Raw genomic sequence first — 18,307 nt, 5'->3', positions numbered from 1 at the left:
CATAAACTCTGGCCAAATGTTTAAAAGTGAATTCAAAGGCACTGTAGACTAAGCTAATGAGGTATTTATCATTGAATTGTTATTGAATTCTAAGTGAGTCACAAACTATATGCACAATTTATAGAATATACTGTAATGATTTAATACAACAAAATGCTGTTTAAATGTTGAGTGCTTAATGTCCCTGCCAGCCTAGTGTCAAACTCGCAAATGCTTCCCAATTTATTTATTTGTTGGCTATAGCCTTGAAATGATAGGTTTAGAAATATGTAGCCTATTTGAAATAAGCACTTCTCTCAGTAACCTTTTTATGTTGTTTATTAAAATACTTTTGATTCAAATCATATGGTTTGGTTTCAATACTTTAATAGGTCCAAGTAGTCACAAAAATAGATTGGTCTTGGTTTAATTGTGATTTTAATGAATTAATTTTGAGTGTCAGTTTTTTATTTTTGTGAGCGAGGAGAGTTTTTTCTAGGAGAGCTTTATAGCAGAGCGGTTGGAAAGGAAGTGGAGCCTCTCTGTGAGCTTGCGTGAGCGATGAGCGGGATTTTCTGAACTTTTTGCCGCCTCTATGGCGGCCAGTTGATGAGGATGGGGGCGTGCTCAGCCTAATTCCTTCTGAAGTCCAAAATCTGCTCTTTTGTTTTGCGGATGTTGAGGGAGCAGCTGTTTACCAGGCGCCACGCCATCAGAGTGCATACCCCCTCTCTGTAGGCCGTCTCGTCGTTGTTGGTAATCAGGCCTAATACTGCTGTGTCATAAGTAAACTTGATGATGGAGTTGGAACTGTGTGAGACCACCCAGTCATGGGAATACTTGAAGTACAGGAGGGGACTGAGGACGCACCCTTGTGGGGCCCCCATGTTGAGGATCAGTGTGGAGGAGGTAATGTTGCCTTCACTACCTGGAGGTCCAGGGCCCAGTTGCATGGGGGGGGGGGGGGGGGGTATGGTCTATTAGTATGGTCCATCATGATAATGGAAGTGTGTGCTAAGTGTCGGTAGTTACTTTCTCTATTTTGGGCACGGGGATGATAGTGGACATCTTGAAGCAGGTGGGGATAACGGCCTGCGCTAGAGAGAGATTGAAAATGTTAGAAAACACAACAGCTAGCTGGTCTGCACGTGTTCTGAGGGCACGACTAGGGATACCGTCTGGGCCGGCAGCCTTGCGAGGGTTAACACGATTGGATGACTCGCAAGCACATAGACCTCATTGTCCTCAGGGGCTCTCTTTGGGTCTTTCTTTAGTAGAGCCTGATAGCTGCAGAAGGACTATATCACGCCCATGATGCTGGACAGAGGCCTGGGCATCTTCACCTCAACCTTGTCTCAGAGCATTTCATATTATTCTGTATGTAAATCCGAGACAATCCATTTAGTATGATATATTACGTTTCGTGTGGTATATATTAATTTGTTGATGTCCATCACTCATTTTATTTGATTATGCTACAAATTATAATTCATATTATATGTTACAAATATGCAAAATGTATATGTTACTAATTATAGCTAGGTTGCTAACGTTAGCTAGCTTGTAAAGTTAAGTTTAGGAGTTAGGTTAAAGGGTTAGGGTTGGGTCAAGGGTTAGCTGGAAGGGCTAAGTAGTTGCAAAGTAGTAAGTAGTTGAAAAGTTGCTAATTAGCTGCTAAACTCGCAACCTTAGATTGTTACTTAAGTCAACCCAATCTTATGTAACCATATCAAACATATCATACTTATTTGAGTGTTCAGGATTTCCTTTTACTATGTTCCATCTAGTCTATGTGACCAGGCTGTTCACCCACATACACTCCTGCCTAGACACAACCGTTCAACACAGAATTAGCAATGAGTTAGTCTTGCAGTGCCATCCTTCTAATTGTTGTTAATCACTCGGCTACTGGAGGAAGCCTGGAAATCGAGGATAGCATTGAATTCAACACTTATTGTACAGTAGCAACAAGGGCAGATGAAACAGTGGATGCAATGCTCCTCAGGCCTCACCACTTTTCCTCTGTGTAGGGGATGGAGTCGTAGGACTGCTTGTAGAAAGCCACCGAGCTGGGGCCCAGGAAGAGTTTACGATAGGGAGGGAGGGCAGCATAAAAATGAGATTTTTTTGTATTTTATTTTTTACAAATGCTTTTGAAAAAACACAACTTTATGCACTGTGAATTTATCAAAGATCTGCATGTTATTTTTTTGCATGTTTTCTACAGTGAATAGAATGATACATTTCCACTGTTTATGGCTAATACAAGTTTATTCTATTCTCTAGAGTGTGTGGTAGCAGTCTCCATGTTGGATTTCCATGGTACAGTATAGTTGAGTGGAGTCAGACAGCCTTTAAGCTGCAGGACCCTACGGGCTTCCTGGAGGAACCCCGTCTGGTCAAACCAGTGGAAGGCAGACATGGTCGTTGCCAGGTCCACTGAGCTGTCTGCGAAGGGCAGCTCCTCAGCCGGACACTGTCTATAGACCCAGACAAGAGCGACGCATTGATCGAGAGACACACAGATTGAGGCTACATAATACAGGCTATACTCAAGTTATTTGCTGGTCTCAGATCTGTAAAGATATTTTCTAGCTTGGTACCAGATCTGTTTCTGCTCTCTTGCCAACTCCTATGGTCATTGACACTATATCCCTGGTCTCCTTGCCGTGTTTGTAAGTAGCATCTCTCTCCTTCAGTTTCCCGACAAGGCTGCCATCAATCCACGGTTTTTGATTTGGGTACGTTTTAAAAGACACCATAGGGATCAAATCTATGCATTATTTTTTTCATCTGGTGACTGAGTCTGTGTATTCATTGATGTTATCACAAGAGGCGCTCCGGAACATATTCCAATCCATGTGATCTATACAGTCTTGGAGCATGGATTCTAATTGGTCTGATCAGCATTGTACAGACCTGACCACCAGAGCTTCCATCTGGAAGTAGCTACTGTAGTGTATTTATCACGGGAGCTGTGTTTAGGGGTTTGGAGTGAGACAACAGTACGACACACTCCCACTCTTAAGGTAGAGGCAAACTAATCGAGAGAGAGATGCGGGAACACACTGCGAAGCCAGCCATCAGAAGACTGCGGTCCTCTCACAGAGCTGGATGAAATGAAGATTAAAGTCAAGCGGGTGTTGAGGGAGATGCTATAATTATGTTCACTCGTGTTTGAAAGGGAATATTTTGGGAGACAAGGTAAAGAGAGGGGCGTCAAAAAATAGAAGTCTACATCACTGTGAGAATAGCAAGTAGTGTGAGAACGACCTTGAAGGAACTTTTTGGTTTATTTTGTTTCTCAGGTTTTAGGAGTGAAAAGTCATTGATCTTCCACCGAGTCGTTTTTTCCCCTCCCTAAAACTACAAGGGAATTAACAGATGCTTTTCTGGTGGGGCCACGGCGTGTTCTGTCACCCCAAAACTATTCAAGGGTGGCAACAGTGTTCTACTGCTCACTTGCTACCCTACATGACTGCAACACCAGGGCTGTGGTGGTACCAGGCGACACGGGTTTGGAACGTACTAGGTATAGGCCAGCATATGCCTATGAATGAGCAATCTTCTATTGCAAGGACACACTACATAACCTTACAACTAGTGAGCTTGTAATATCCACAGGGATACAGCTCTTCTGATCTCAAACTAGGGACTGCAGCCTTCAAAGCTCAGCCCCCTCCCTCCTCCCCTGCCCGCTGGATATGGTCACTGACATTAATGTGATATTTGAGAAAGTATAGCTCTGTTAATTAGCTACAGTCATTCTTGAGTCTGAAAGGGTAATGTTTCACACCCACACCCCTTACATCCACCCCCTACCCCCTTCTCTGCCAAACCCAACACACTGACATTTAAACAAGCTGCTTGTTATTTTAAGACAGAAAGAAGGGAACACTTGGCACACAACAGTGATCACAATCCATTTGACTTGAATAGACTCTGTTGGAAGTGTTTTCAGAGGAAGTTCCACCAGCACAAATGCTCTGTGTATGCGACGGGTTACAGTCTTCATTAATGCTGAGATTCTCCATTAAGAAAGCTATTAGTATGGTCTGGAAGATAAAAACCGGAGGTGGGGGTGTTCCTAGTTTTTGGTGTTTGGTATACTCCGTGTAGTTCTTCACTGTTATGTGGCCAACTTTACATTATTGATGCCCGGTGTTGAAGTGCTCCTCTGACTCCTTTCTTGTGGTTCCTCATCTATTCCGTCGTGTTGCTGCAGCCCTACCTGGGATGGATAGCACACCAGAGAAGAGCAAAGAGGACAGTATTCTTTCACAAAGGGATTAGACCCGAGGCAGAATGGTTTGGAGCAAGTTTGAGCTCAACATCTAATCAACACTTCAGAAATGCTTCAGTAGCTAGGTTTCCAACCAATTGGAGACCAGTTTTCATGCGACTATGACAAAATCCAGAAATAAACAATATGCTCATTTTCCCATGAGATGTTTCCAGCAAATGGTCTTGTTGCGGATAAAAGGCTGTGCGTGATGGCATAGTAGTGCACAGAAAAATAACTTTTGTAGTTGAATTCCCGTGTACCAAATAAAAAATACAAGTTAAATGGGTTTCCGGGCCTCCCGGGTGGCGCAGTGGTCTAGGGCACTGCATCGCAGTGCTAACTGCGCCACCAGAGTCTCTGGGTTCGCGCCCAGGCTCTGTCGCAGCTGGCCGCGACCGGGAGGTCCGTGGGGCGACGCACAATTGGCATAGCGTCGTCCGGGTTAGGGAGGGTTTGGCCGGTAGGGATATCCTTGTCTCATCGCTCTCCAGCGACTCCTGTGGCGGGCTGGGCGCAGTGCGCGCTAACCAAGGGGGCCAGGTACACGGTGTTTCCTCCGACACATTGGTGCGGCTGGCTTCCGGGTTGGAGGCGCGCTGTGTTAAAGAAGCAGTGTGGCTTGGTTGGGTTGTGCTTCGGAGGACGCATGGCTTTCGACCTTCGTCTCTCCCGAGCCCGTACGGGAGTTGTGGCGATGAGACAAGATAGTAATTACTAGCGATTGGATACCACGAAAATTGGGGAGAAAATGGGATAAAAAAAAAATAAAAAAAAATGGGTTTCCATCGCATTTTCAACTCTAGTGATGGTTTTGTCACAAATTGTCTTGTATAGAGATTTTGCCCCCTGGTTTTGGCTCGTGCACTCTAGCCAACAGCTTGCAGATACTGTGCGGATAGCCTACTATATGATGACGTTATTATGGACGAAAGAGCAAGACTATTTTTATTTGTCAAACGGCAGCCAGGAATCATCATGTCACCAGAATAAGACCCTCAATATTTATTGGAAAGGACAAATTGGTTCATTTTGGAGGTAAAGGGAAAGGGGATACCTAGTCAGTTGTACAACTGAAATGTGTATTTGACCCAGTTGTGTTAGAAACATGAGTACTTGAACACATTTTGTCAATCTTAATTTCTCAATTCAATAGTTTGAATAACACAAGTAAATTAAGTAAATCTGTAATATTAATTTTCGGTAAAAATAATCTGTTTCCATTAGGTGTAACTACTGTTCAAAATTGAATTAAGTACATCCAAATACTCTTTTGTTGTTGTGCATAAGCGCATAACCTTCCACCTTCCCAGGTCATACCGGGAGGACCATATGCCATATCATCGCTTGGTTATTATATCAATATTTGTGCACAAAGGTGTTTCCACCACCATTTCTCACAAAATGCATTTTGCAGAGACAAAAAGATCCGACCGTGTGGAACAAACAAATGATCTGTCTGCATTTATAAAATTATACCGAAACTACCTGTTTCCATCACACCTGTAGTGATTTATTTCGATTTTTTTTATACACAGTATGACTTTACTAGCATAAAAAACGTGGTTACTGACAGCCATTTTCTAGCTGTTTTGAAGAGTTTTATAGGCTTCTGACCAATTCTACTATTTATTATTATTATTTTTTTACGTAACTTTTTTTTGGTACATAATGCTTCCGCCATGGTTTCCTATGACCAAAAAGAGCTTCTGGACATCAGAACAGCAATCACTAACCTGGATTTGGAGTCCAACGTCAACGAGTCAGAGGCGCAGGACATACTGCTCACCACAGGGGGGAGAGAGAGAAATAAATAAATAAATAATGTCCCCAACCAAAGAGGGAGGGCCTACAGCAGCACCTAGATCTTCTGCACAGATTCTGCCAGACCTGGGCCCTGACAGTAAATCTAATAAAGGCAAAAATAATGGTGTTCTAAAAAGGTCCAGTTGCCAAGACTACAAATTAGTCTACAAGACTACAAATTAATCTAGACACCGTTGCCCTAGAGCACACAAAAAACTATACAGTACATACCTTGGCCTAAACATCAGTGCCACAGGTAACTTCCACAAAGCTGTGAACGAGCTGAGAGACGAGGCAAGAAGGGCCTTCTATGCCATCAAAAGGATTCGACATACCAATTAGGATCTGGAAAAAAATACTTGAACATTTATAGAACCCATTGCCCTTTATGGTTTTGAGGTCTGTGTTCTCATCAACAAAGAATTCACTAAATGAGACAAACACCAAATTAAGACTCCACATGCAGAATTCTGCAAATATATCCTCTGTGTACAACGTAAAACACCAAATAATGCATGCAGAATTAGTTTCAAAATCCAAAAAAGAGCCGTTAAATTCTACAACCACCAAAAAGGAAGCGATTTCAAAGAGAGAGAGAGCAACACAGAGAGAGAGCAACACAGAGAGAGAGCAACAGAGAGAGAGAGCAACACAGAAAGAGAGCGAGCGCAAGAGAGAGAAAGAGAGCAACACAGAAAGAGAGCGAGCACGAGAGAGCAAGCGCAAGAGGGAGCGAGCACAACAAAGAGAAAGCGAGCACAACAAAGAGAGAGTGAGCGCAACAAAGAGAGAGCAAGCGAGAGGGCAACAGAGAGAGAGCGAGCAACACAGAGGGCAACAGAGAGAGAGGGAGAGAGCAACAGAGAGAGAGCAACAGTGAGAGAGAGCAACATAGAGAGCGCAACACAGAGAGAGAGAGAGAGAGCGCAACAGAGCGAGACATAGGGAGAGAGCAACAGAGAGAGAGTGAGCGCAACACAGAGAGAGAGAGCAGGCTCAGTGAGCATAGCCTTGCCATTGAGAAGGGTAGACACAGGAAAAACTGGCTCCCTGTAGAGGAAAGGCTGTGCAACCACTGCACAACAGCAGAATCTGAGACAGAGCTGCGTTTCCTGACAAAATGTAAAAAATATAAAACAATTAGTGTCATTTCCCCAAATTGTAAACCCTTATTCAATGTTTCAAAGACCTCTCTGATGAGAATAGGCTACCCGTCCTGTTGGGGGAGGACGCAGAGAGTTGTGGGTTGGCAGCGCACTACATTGCTGCCTGCCATAAGATGAGGGACAGTGCCTGACAGACCAATCAACCTGCACAAGTCCTTTACTGTATGCTTATTGTTATTGTTCAATGTATGGCTATTTTGACCCTTGGTTATTGTTGTTACTGCTGTCCCGTTGACAATTTTGATATTGTAAATATCCAAAGTAAACTTTGGAAACATCTACACTGTTACGTCATGCCAATAAATCAAATTGAACTGAAAGAGAGAGCAACACAGAGAGAGAGAAAGAGCGCAGAGAGAGACTGTAACTGAGAGAGAGAGCAACACAGAGAGAGAGAAAGAGCGCAGAGAGAGTGAGAGAGACCGTAACAGAGAGAGAGAGCATGCAACAGAGAAAGAGTGAGACCGTGCTTGAAGATATTCTTGATCTGTGTCACTGAGTGCCATCTTTCCCTGGAGACTAAATTCCAGGTTCCCAAGTTTTGAATCAAGACAATTTCATCTTAAAACAATTAAGTGTAGTGAGCCAGGCCTAACGAAGACTTCATCACCAGAGGTAAATGGGACGCCTGTCATCCTCTGTGATTTCCGTACACCAAATGCCTGTAGATGACATTCCCTGGGGCCAGAATATACCGCTAGTTGACACAAGAGGTATGCAAATGTAAATTAGAGCAGCTGCAGAGTCATTTGTGGTGATGCTGAAGGGGACGATGTGGCAGAAAGTGTCATTTCACACGCTTTGACCCTGACCTCTACTGACAGAAACAATTGGCTGACCCAGCGTGACCTGTAGGACTGGGGTCAGGTGCCCTGCTCATGTAACGCACTGGATTGTACAAAACAACAAGGACACTGTACTAATATTGAGTTGTACACACTATATAACTACATACTTTCCCGGAGCTTATCTGAGCTCCATCCCCAGAGCACGGTAAACCTGGTGTAGCCTATGTTACCTGGCCACAAGGGATCGCTGCAACTTTATTGCGATGGCTGCAAAAACAATAGCGTGTGGCGTAGCCTAGATCTATCCTACCGTATGGTACAAGAAAACACAATATACCGGACACAGTTTTCTCCTGAACAAAAGCCCACCCAAAGTATATGCACAGATTGAACACAGTCCCAAGTACTGTGTTGACATCATCAGCACCACTGTGGTGGAAGCGATGTTGTGATTCTCTTAGCAGCCTTCCCCAGAGCACGGCTCAAGCCAACAGCAGCGAACAACTGCATCTGACTAAAAATTCCAGTGCATCGCAACGCCGGGGCCACAAAACGCCATACATCTCCCACCGCCGTCCCTCTCTCCTCCTCTCCCCTCCCATCCCTGACTGTTCCAGAAATGTATTTTAAGACTGATCCCTCACAGCTCTAATACTGTCTCCCCCAAACATCACGACGGGTGATTTTCAGTGTGCTGATTTTGAATTGATTGCCGTGGTAAATAAACACCACGGGGGTGGGTGCGCCGAAGGCAATAGGAACTCACGACTGCACGTACAGTATACACGCACACATGCATGTAAGCCCTCACGCACACACACACACACACACACACACGTACGTAAGCACACACACACACACACGGAATTGGAATGCCTTTATGGAAACTAGATAAGACCATGACATTTGAATATGATTATGGCTGTTTTCCTTTCATGTTAACACAACGATTTCCTGAATGGGACGTCACGGGACACTATGATCGTCAGGGAATAATGTCAGGGAATGTCATCCTGTGTCAGGTGGAGGCTGCTTTATATCAACACTTGGATAATAGTGGCTTACTGGAATACCGTCTGTCCATCCCGTTAACAAGGACAGGCGCTCGTGGACGTGCTGCAATAATAAACTGAGCAATCTAAGAGTTATCTTTTAATCTTTGCTCACTCTAAATGCGTTCCCACCATAACGTTCCCAGCTAGGACGTGTTAGTGGCATGACAGGGGGTGTGTGCAGGGGTGGATGTTTTGGGTCAGGTCTGACGGTGCACTTTCCGCCAAGCTGACGCATTGGAACAAAAAACCTAGCATGTCACTTGAGCATGGGTATACTTTGGGGGATAACACTATGGCTTGCCAGTGATATGTGCCAGTGATATGAGTGAGTGTATGTAATGTAGAGTTTAATGGCGTTGTGTGTGATTCTGATTGAGCCTCTTCTCTACACAGGGATAGAGCGGGGAGAAAGAGAGGCGTTGTTCAGCTGAAAGGTCAGATGGCGTGCCGCTAGGCAGCACAGGCCGTGGACACAGCAGGAACGCCACCCAGTGACATTTAGGGTGACGGCTAATACAGGCGGTAGGCTGGTAAGTAAGCACTCCACGTCACATCCTACTTATTCACTTTACTATAGGGCTCACTAGTTTCTCCAGGATGATTAACTGGTTATGTGGATGTGATACGGTAGCAGCGTAGCTGGAATAGACCTGCAGATGGGCGCTGGGATGAAAAGCAGACGTTTTACAGGCCCCTGACCAATTATGCTATTTTGAGTGTTTCTTTACTCTGGTCTTAACTTTTTTTCAACATAATGTTTCCGCCATGGTTTCCTATGACCGTAAAGAGCTTCTGAACATCGGAACAGCGATCATTAACGGTGATATGGATGAAGAATTAAACTTCAATGACCAGGCCAAGCAGGACATAGGGCTCACCCAGGACAAGGCCCTAATCCCCGACCCTCGAAGAGAAAAATACGGCGATATAGAGGCCGACGTGGGGCTACCCTGATGAAAATACGGTGACAAGTACATAAGCTGCCTCTACCCTCTGTTCTATTGGCGAATGTACAATTACTGGAGAATAAGCTGGACGAGATCCGTTTGAGACTATCCTATCAACAGGACTTGAAGAACTGTAATATCCTATGCTTCATGGCTGAACGAGGACATGGTTAATATAAATCTATCTTTTTTCTATGCATCAGCAGGATAGAACGTCAGAATCTCGTCAACTCCAGGGCGGTGGTGTGTGTCTCTGTTAACAGCTGGTGGCGATCTCTAATGTTAAGGAAGTCTCGAGGTTCTGCTCGCCTGAATTAGAATATCTCATGGTTAGCTGTAGACCATACTATTTACCAAGTTTTTTCATTTATGTTTTTCTTAGCTGTCTATTTACCACCACCTACCGACGCTGGCACTAACACCGCACTCAACAAGCTATGTAGGGCCATAAACCAACAAGAAAATGCTCATCCAGAGGCAGCGCTCCTAGTGAAAACTGAAATCCAATTTACCTAATTTCTACCAGCATGTCAACTGTGCAACAAGCAATGGCGACTTGTCATTCCCCAAAAATATATGTATGTTTATATATTCAGTACCAGTCAAACGTTCGGACAAACCTACTCATTCAAGAATTTTTCTTTATTTGTACTATTTTCTACATGGTAGAATAATATCGAAGACATTAAAACTATGAAATAACACATGGAATCATGTAGTAACCAAAAAAGTGTATAACAAAATCAAAAGATATTTTAGATTTGAGATTCTTCAATGTAGCCACCCTTTGCTTTGATGACGGCTTTGCACACTCTTGGCATTCTCTCAACCAACTTCACCTGGAATGCTTTTCCAACAGTCTTGAAAGAGTTCCCACATATACTGAGCACTTGTTGGCTGCTTTTCCTTCACTCTGCGGTCCAATTCATCCCAAACCATCTCAATTGGGTTGAGGTCGGGTGATTGTGGAGGCCAGCTCATCTGATGCAGCACTCCATCACTCTCCTTCTTGGTCAAATAGCCCTTACACAGCCTGGAGGTGTCATTGTCCTGTTGAAAAACAAATGATGGTCACACTAAGCGAAAACCAGATGGAATGGCGTATTGCTGCAGAATGCTGTGGTAGCCATGCTGGTTAAGTGTGCCTTGAATTCAAAATAAATCACTGACAGTGTCACCAGCAAAGCACCATCACACCTCCTCCTCCATGCTTCACGATGGAAACTACACAAGTTTAGATCATCCTTTCACCTATTCTGTGTCTCACAAAGACACGGCGGTTGGAAGCAAAATTCCCAAATTTGGACTCCTCAAGACCAAAGGACAGATTTCCACCGGTCTATTGTCCATTGCTCATGTTTCTTGACCCAAGCAAGTCTCTTCTTATTATTGCGGCTATCTCGACTGAACAGTTGATGTTGAGATGTGTCTGTTACTTGAACTCTGTGAAGCATTTATTTGTGTTGCAATCTGTGGTGCAGCTAACTCTAATGAACGTATCCTCTGCAGCAGAGGTAACTCTGGGTCTTCCTTTCCTGTGGTGGTTCTCATGAGAGCCAGTTTTATCATAGCAATTGATGGTTTTTGTGACTGCACTTGAAGAAACTTTAAAAGTTATTGAAATCTTCGCATTGACTGACCTTCATGTCTTAAAGTAATAATGGACTGTTGTTTCTCTTTGCTTATTGGAGCTGTTCTTGCCATAATATGGACTTGGTCTTTTCCCAAATAGGGCTATCTTCTCTATACCACCATTACCTTGTCACAACACAACTGATTTGCTCAAACGCATAAAGAAGGAAAGAAACTGCACAAATTAACTTTTAACAAGGCACGCCTGTTAATTGAAATGGATTCCAGGTGACTACCCCATGAAGCTGGTTGAGAGAATGCCAAGAATGTGCAAAGCTGTCAAGGAAGAAAAGATATAGCCCTTGGTTCACTCCAGACTTGACTGCCCTTGACTAGCACAAAAACATCCCGTGGCATATTGCATAACATCAAATAGCCCCCGCGATATGCAACTTTTCAGGGAAGTTAGGAACCAATATACACAGTCAGTTAGAAAAGCAAAGGCTAGCTTTTTCAAACAGAAATTTGCATCCTGTAGCACAAATTCCAAAAAGTTTTGGGACACTGTAAAGTCCATGGAGAATAAGAGCACCTCCTCCCGGCTGCCCACTGCACTAAGCCTAGGAAACTACAATATTTCACCTTTATTTAACCAGGTTGGCCAGTTGAGAACAAGTTCTCATTTACAACTGCGACCTGGCAAAGATAAAGCAAAGCAGTGCGACATAAACAGCAATATAGAGTTAACACATAAACAAACGTATAGTCAATAACACAATTGAAAAATATATGTACAGTGTGTGCAAATGTAGAAGAGTAGGGAGGTAAAGCAATAAATAGGCTATAGAGGCAAAATAATTAAAATGTAGCATTAACACTGGAGTGAAAGATGTGCAGATGATGATTTGCAAGTAGAGACTGGGTTGCAAAAGAGCAAGAGGATAAGTAACAATATGGGGATGAGGTAGTTGGGTGTGCTATTTACAGATTGGCTGTGTACAGGTCTGACAGATGATGCTTAAAGTTAGAGAGAGTGATATAAGACTCCAGCTTCAGTGATTTTTGCAATTCGTTCCAGTCATTGTCAGCAGAGAACTGGAAGGAAGGGTGGCCAAAGGAAATTTGACTTTGGGGATGACCAGTGAAATATACCTGCAGAGCGTGTGTGGTCGATGTCTGGGTTAAGCTTTTCCAAGCTTAAAAGGATAAACATTCACACGCAACACCATTAACCAGAAAATATTGAATACATTGGCCATGCTGTCAATCCAGCATGACTTCTGCCGTATTCAAAACAACTGGGAAAACAACTGGAAAATCTCAGATTTCAGTGAGTTCAAGACAACTGGGAACTCAAAAACAAATGAGCCCTGACTGGGAAAATAGGTTTTGAATGGTCTTCCAACTCCAAGTCGGGAACTCGGGCCTCTTCCTAGAGCTCCGACCTGAAGGTCAATGTCGTCATGATTCGACCTTGTATTTTTCCAAGCTCCAAGTTTTCTTGAAAGCACCATAAATCCAGAGAATGCCAGACTTTGATGACAAAGGTTGATGACAAAATGTGTCCACAAGAAGGACCGCTGCGCCACCTTTCTGTTCAAGTGAGCACAACACAATGGTCCAAAAACGTATTGTATGCTGCTGCATAAATTATGTAATCTGCCAGGGAGATATGATTACTGTAGCTAAGACAGTAATACTAAGTGTATGTAGTGTAGTAAGCTGTTAGTAGCCCATGTGCCCCACCCTAATAATTTGGTCCCTTTCCCTCTCATAACTTAGCCTACTGTTCTGAGAAATGTAATAATATATTTATATAAGTATTCAGACCCTTTGCTATGAGACTCGAAATTGAGCTCAGGTATATCCTGTTTCCATTCCCCATCCTTGACCAAGCCATGAGGTTGAAGGAATTGTCCGTAGAGCTCCGAGACAGGATTGTGCCGAGGCACTGATCTGGGGAAGGTTACCAAAAAGTTTGTGCAGTATTGAAGGTCTCCAAGAACACATTGGCTTCCATCATTCTTAAATGGAAGAGGTTTGGAACCCCCAAAACACTTCCTAGAGCTGGCCACTATAGGAAGAGCAATCGGGGGAGAAGGGCCTTGGTCAGTGAGATGACCAAGAACCAGATGCTCACTCTGACAGAGTTCCTCTGTGGAGATGGGAGAACTTTCCAAATGGCAACCATCTCTGCAGCACTCCACCAATCAGGCCTTTATGGTAGAGAGGACCAGATGGAAGTCAAGATTGAACTCTTTGGCCTGAATGCCAAGCGTCACGTCTGAAGGGAACCTGGCACCATCCCCACGGTGAAGCATGGTGGTGGTAGCATCATTCAGTGGGGATGTTTTTAAACGGCAGGGACTGGGAGACTAGTCAGGATCGAAAGAAAGATGAACTGAGCAAAGTACATAGAGATCCTTGATGAAAACCTGTTCCAGGGCACTCAGAACTTCAGACTAGGGTGACAGGATAACGACCCTAAGCACACAGCCAAGACAATGCAGGAGTGGCTTCGGGACAAGTCTCTGAGTGTCCTTGAGGTGCCCAGCCAGAGTCCGGACTTGAACCCGATCGAACATCTCTGGAGAGACCTGAAAAAATCTGTGTAGCGACGCTCCCCATCCAACCTGACAGAGCTTGAGAGGCTCTGCAGAGAAGAATGGGAGAAACTTCCCAAATACAGGTGTGCCAAGCTTGTAGCGTCATACCCAAGAAGACTCGAGGCTATAATCGTTGCAAAAGGTAATTCAACAAAGTACTGAGTAAAGGGTCTGAATACTCATGTAAATATGATATTTCCATTTTTTTTTATATATAAATGTGCAAAAATGTATAAAACCTGTGTTTGCTTTGTCATTGTGCGGTATTGTGTGTAGATTGATAAAGGGGGGAAAAATGGAATCCATTTTAGAATAAGGCTGTAACGTAACAGTGGAAAAAGTCAAGGAGTCTGAATACTTTCTGAATGCACTGTATACGTACATCTCAATTGTCAGTAGGAACCATATTTGTTAATTAAGTCAGCCATATCAGCTATGTTTTTTTTAAAGGCAGTAAATGAGGCTGAATGAACTGTTTCACTGTCAGACAAGGCTCCACTGATAGCCAGGTGTAACGTTGGTAAGGATTCACTCCATGGTGCAGAAAAGAAAGCTCTGCTGTTGGGACAGATTTATGTAGGCCCTAACAGTTTGTGGGCACCGTTTGTCACCATTATTGTGCAATTAATGTGTTGTGTAGTAGCTTTGCTGGCATTCATCTAAAAAACAAATGTTGAGTTTGCCCCACCAAGATTTACATGAGTGATCAAACTCTACATCACCTTTACTCCACACACAGAGACACATACTATACAAAGCATTCCCTAGCCCTCCATTTGGCAAATCTAACCATAAGTCTATCATCCTGATTCCTGCATGCAAGCAAAAATGTGTGACATTCTCAATTCGGAAGTGGTCGGATGAAGCGGATGCTAAGCTACAGGACTGTTTTGCTGGCACAGACTAGAATACACTACGTCCCCAAAAGTATGTGGACACCTGCTCGTTGAACATATAATTTCAAAATCATGGGCATTAATAGGAGTTGGTCCCCCTATTGCTGCTATAAGAGCCTCCGCTCTTTTGGGAAGGCTTTCCACTAGATGTTGGAACATTGCGGCGGGGACTTGCTTCCATTCAGCCACAAGAGCATTAGTGAGGTCGGGCACTGATGTTGGGCGATTAGGCCTGGCTCGCAGTTGGCATTCCAATTCATTCCCAAATGGCGTTGAGGTCAGGGCTCTGTACAGGCCAGTCAAGTTCTTCCACACCAACCTTGCTTTTTGTACCGGGGCAATGTCATGCTGAAAAAAGGAAAGGTGTCCTTCCCCAAACTGTTGCCACAAATTTGGAAGCACAGAATCGTCTCGAATGTCATTGTATGCTGTAGCGTTAATAAGATTTCTCTTCACTGGAACGAAGGGGCCTAGCCCGAACCATAAAAAACAGCCCCAGACCATTATTCCTCCTCCACCAAACTTTACAGTTTGCATTGGGGCAGGTACTGTAGCTTTCTCCCGGTATCCGCCAAACCCAGATTAATCCGTCACACTGCCAGATGGTAAAGCATGATTCATAACTCCAGAGAACGCGTTTCCACTGCTCCAGAGTCCAGTGGTGGTGAGCATTACACCACACCAGCCGACGCTTGGCATTGCACATGGTCATCTTAGGCTTGTGTGTGGCTGCTAGGCCATAGAAAACCCATTTCATGACGCTCCCGACTAACAGTTAGTGTGCTGATGTTGATGTTGCTTCCAGAGGCAGTTTGGAACTCGGTAGTGAGTGTTGCAACTGAGGACCGATGACTTTCGCTCTTCAGTAAGGCCATTCTACTGCCAATGTTTGTCTATGGAGATTGCAAGGCTGTGTGATACATTTTATACACCTGTCAACAACGGGTGTGGCTGAAATAGCGAAATCCAATAATTTTACGGGGTGTCCACATACTTTTGTATATATAGTGTATGTTCCGGGATTCATCCGATGGCATTGAGCTAAAGGCTAGAGCCGCCGCTTTCAAGGAGCAGGTCACTAACCCGGACACTCATGAGAAATCCCGGTACGCCCTCCAACAAACCATCAAACAGGCAAAGCGTCAATACAGGACTAAAATCTAATTCTACTACACTGGCTCTGACGGTTGTCGGATGTGGCAGGGCTTGCAAATTATCACAGATTACAAAGGGAAACCCAGCCACGAGCTTCCCAGTGATACAAGCATACCAGACGAGTTAAATTAATTCTATGCTCACTTTGAGGCAAGCAACACTGAAACATGCGTGAGAGCACCAGCTGTTCTGGATGAAGTTTGGAACCAAAAGAACCCTAAACAGCTTCTACCCCAAGCCATAAGACTTCTAAACATGACTGCTAAATAGCTAATCAAATGGCTACCCGGACTGCTTGCATTGACCATTTCTTTCCACTAACACTCTTGCACTGACTCTACCCACATACTCTTACTTACACTGACACCCCAACACACACATATACACACACACAATAAATACGCCAGCACACATATCATGCACACACATGCATACTGACGCCACACACACATTTTCACACTCACCACATACAGTACGCTGCTGATATTATATATTATCTATCCTGTTGCCTAGTCACTTTACCCCTACCTACACTGTACAAAACATTAAGAACACCTTCCTAATACACCCCCCCTCCCTTTTGCCATCAGAACAGCCTCAATTCATCAGGTCATGGATTCTATAAGGTGTCGAAAGCGTTCCACATGGATGCTGGCTCATTTTGACTCCAATGCTTCCCACTGTTGTGTCAAATTGGCTGGATGTCATTTGGATGGTGGACCATTCTTGATACACATGGGAAACTGTTGAGCGTGAAAAACCCAGCAGCATTGCAGTTCTTGACACAAACCGATGTGCCCGGCACATACTACCATACCCCGTTCAAAGGCACTTAATTCTTATGTCTTGCCACCCTCTGAATGGCACACACACACAATCCATGTCTCAATTGTCTCGAGGCTTACAAATCCTTTTTTAACCGGTCGCCTCCCCTTCATCTACACTGATTGAAGTGGATTTAACAAGTGATATCAATAAGGGATCATAGCTTTCACCTGTATTAACCTGGTCAGTCTATGTCATGGAAAGAGCAAGTGTCCTTAATGTTTTGTACACTCAGTGCAAATGTACTTGTACATAGCTACCGCAATTACTTAATTATTTTTGATTCATTATTCACTGTGTATTTATACCTTGTCACTTTTTTTATTTTGTATCTTTAACTGCAAAGGACTGTAAGTAAGCGTTTCACTGTTAGTCTACACCTGTTGTCTATGAAGCATGTGAGAAATAACATTTGTTTGCATCTGAATCTACTATGAATAATAGAATCTAATACATTTACTACTGACATTAAATCATTCCACTTTCATCTCCCCCTCCCCCTCAGCTCACCAATCGTATTTGGTTTGTTATAAATATCCTCATTGGTGGTGGCTGGCCAGAGTCCAATAAAAAATAGGCCAACATTATAGACATACACGTTAGTGCCTGTCTGCGTAGCACACAGCAGAGCATCATCCACATTCTCTCTCTCCCACTGCGCTAGGATATATCATCAGAATCGTAGCATCACGGTATTCTCGTCCGCCTGGGTTCTGGGAGTGTCGCCGTTGGTTAAATAGGAGCAGCTGTGTGCTAGTCCTGTGGGTAGGGATGGTGTGAAAGCCTCTGTTTGGACTTGATGTATGAGAGGAAGTGATAATAGAGTACTTACCTGCGGAGCCAAAGGCCCACTTGAGGGATTTCACTAACCTGCAGACAAATTACGAAATGTTCTCGCTGTCTTCAACTGCGTCACGATTTTGTATCACTCATCAGACTGTGAAAGGAAAACGTTGAAGATGAATGTGACTGTCGACAAAGATGACAGGTTCAAAGGGTATCATTTTCAACTAGTTAGGGGTGTTGTATTCGGGGTAACCAACGGTCCTGTTGTTCTATAGTGACGTGCTGTTGTCTAGGCTCCTAGGCTGTGTATTTACTGAGTAATAGTGGTGTCTCCTATGTACACGTACAGTCATTGACCTCATGACATTATTCAGGCCCACAGTAACCTCTCTGGCCCCTGGATTACGGAGTGGGGCTGCAAATCTCTGTTCCTCTGCTCAGATA

General features: G+C 43.9%; 1 pseudogene; it reads right to left on the bottom strand.

The window, feature by feature from the left end:
* Positions 1-611: 611 nt before the first annotated feature.
* Positions 612-6,041, bottom strand: LOC129858628 (uncharacterized; annotated as a pseudogene).
* Between the last annotated feature and the right edge of the window lie 12,266 nt (positions 6,042-18,307).

Source organism: Salvelinus fontinalis, chromosome 6, assembly GCF_029448725.1.
Source record: "Salvelinus fontinalis isolate EN_2023a chromosome 6, ASM2944872v1, whole genome shotgun sequence".
Lineage (NCBI taxonomy): Eukaryota > Metazoa > Chordata > Actinopteri > Salmoniformes > Salmonidae > Salvelinus > Salvelinus fontinalis.
This window is presented reverse-complemented; position numbering and strand designations above follow the sequence as displayed.